The sequence below is a fragment of the Austrofundulus limnaeus genome, unplaced genomic scaffold, assembly GCF_001266775.1.
Source record: "Austrofundulus limnaeus strain Quisiro unplaced genomic scaffold, Austrofundulus_limnaeus-1.0 Scaffold368, whole genome shotgun sequence".
NCBI classification, from domain to species: Eukaryota; Metazoa; Chordata; class Actinopteri; order Cyprinodontiformes; family Rivulidae; genus Austrofundulus; species Austrofundulus limnaeus.
Genome location: NW_013952770.1, coordinates 309,449 through 311,582, shown reverse-complemented (window position 1 = coordinate 311,582; position 2,134 = coordinate 309,449). Strand labels below are relative to the sequence as shown.

Below are 2,134 nucleotides of genomic sequence, written 5' to 3'. Positions count from 1 at the left end.
GTATAAATAAGTATTTATATTTGTGTACAAGCTGTTTAGATTGTCAAAAAGCCTGTGTTTTTAGGGTTATTAATGAAGTTTGTGTACTCAGACCAGTAGTATTTGGGGTCACAAGTTTTTGCCATGGATATTTTGTGGGTCAGAAGATAAAAAGTTTGGGAACCACTGGTTTAGGCTAATTGGACAGGTTGTAGGCCTTTCAAGGAAAACAGCATCAGTAACSATTACTGAACACGAAGTTAGCTTCAAAGTGAATATTCCTTTTGCAAATTGTGTTCTCTCTTAGCCCTAGAGACTATGTAAGATACACAACAACCCAGAATGGTATTACATCCTTTAATTTTTCATAATGACCAAATGGTAGGTGAGGGGTGGGTGATTCAGTGGTCTGCCCAAGGACACCATGGCATGTTGCTAGGGCTGGGGAGTTTCCTCTGATTGGAAGATTACCTCCTTACATCTGGATGAAAGAATCATTTTACAAATAATGTTTATGACCTGAACCCACAAGGCTGACCATTTCACTGGAAAACTGATTATCAGTCAAACAAACAAAAGAAGAGCATCCAAGAAGGAAAGAAAATTTAAAAAGTAAATCTTCTGTCTGTATAACTAACAACAACAAAAAAAGAACCAATAGCTTGTCCATGTGCTTCAAAACACGTAGATGATGTTTCAACTCGTTGAACATCTTTTGGATTTCAAAACAGATGTTGGAAAATTTGGGATTCAGTTTGTGAGTTATCTGATTTTCACAACTAAGTAAATATGACTCCAACAGCCAAAAGCTTTAATTTGACAGCATCTGTTTGTTATTTCTGTATTGCCTACAGGCTGTTTTGGGGGGTTAAATTTTAAACAAATCTAAAAAGCAGCTGAACTCATTCAGTGCACCCCATTTTCCATTTAAAACAAAAAGCTTTAGGCTGTGTGTTTTTTTAATATCTTTTTGGTTACCTGTAAACAGTCTAAGTAGATCAATGTATTAAGACTCCAAATGTGTCAAAGCTCCCAAGATCATGCTTTTATTCGGACACCTTGCTAACTCTGTTACTATGTAAAGTAGGTTTAAGGAGAACGGCTAAATATATTCTGGGGTCACCACAGAATGTCTTGCATTTAGACATCTCTGCGGCACCGTCACATGATACCTCAAAAAGGGCAACCAGAGAGCTTCACATTTGTAAGCAATGAACTCCCTTTCTTTCTTGCTTTCCATGCATTTACATTAGGAAAACCTCAAAACCATACTAAAAACACATAACTCCTGGAATCCAGTTCAGCACCATGTTTAAACCATCACACAACTGAGATTAGTCAGTTTTTGTGAGCACAAATATATATCAACAGACACAAACACTGGTAATCTGTGTTATTATTGGTTCACTTACAGCCTGGCCAAGGACCTAATCCTCCAGTGGGACTGCCTGTTGTTGTTGTTGTTGTTTGTTTGTTTTCTGGATTCAGTTAGGTAAAGGAGGCCCTTGTCTTAGCTCTTGTGTCCCTCGTCCATTCACATGGCGCAGTTACTTTGTGCGTCTGATCCACTTCTGTCCACTGAAGCCCCTCTTCTTAGAATAGCCTCTGCTTGTGTCAGCCATTAATACACACACATGCAATGCACAGTATCTGAAGCATGCTCTCTGGTCACTAGCATTAAGGGATGGGCCACACATAGAGTATCAGTTCCACTGGGTGGCAGTGGGTTAGCATGGTGCTGCTGCTTAAGGACGGTTGTAGTCATGGTTTAATTTTTGGAAAAATTGGTTTTGACCAGGACTAGATAAGTGTAAACTTAAATGATGAGAAACATAAAATCGAATGGGGTCAAGAACTACAGAGGATTCCTGTCATCTTAAATCAACTCCAGTCTCAAACATTGTCTAACAATTTATACAAACTGTTTTATTGTTGAACCTTTACACCACTGTTTTTTATATATAACATGGAAAAAAATTGTATAGGTCCTCTGGACGGGTTCTTCTTTAATGAAACGTTTTGTCTCTCTTCCAAGAGACTTCTTCAGTCTGAGAGTTTCAGGCAAAATTCCATGCAGGAAAGACAGGATTCCATGCAACCTTCAGGTGAAAATGAAGACCCCAAACCCAGACCCAAACCAGTGGTTATTCCGTAT

General features: G+C 38.6%; 1 protein-coding gene across 1 annotated transcript in view; it reads right to left on the bottom strand.

Annotated features, from left to right (window-relative positions):
- The window catches only part of dhrs7cb (dehydrogenase/reductase (SDR family) member 7Cb), a gene marked incomplete in the record, with an annotated part of 6,744 nt that extends 5,182 nt beyond the window's left edge, over nt 1-1,562 (bottom strand). Inside the window, 1 exon segment of the mRNA XM_014023426.1 lies at nt 1,392-1,562.
- Nucleotides 1,563-2,134: the final 572 nt, after the last annotated feature.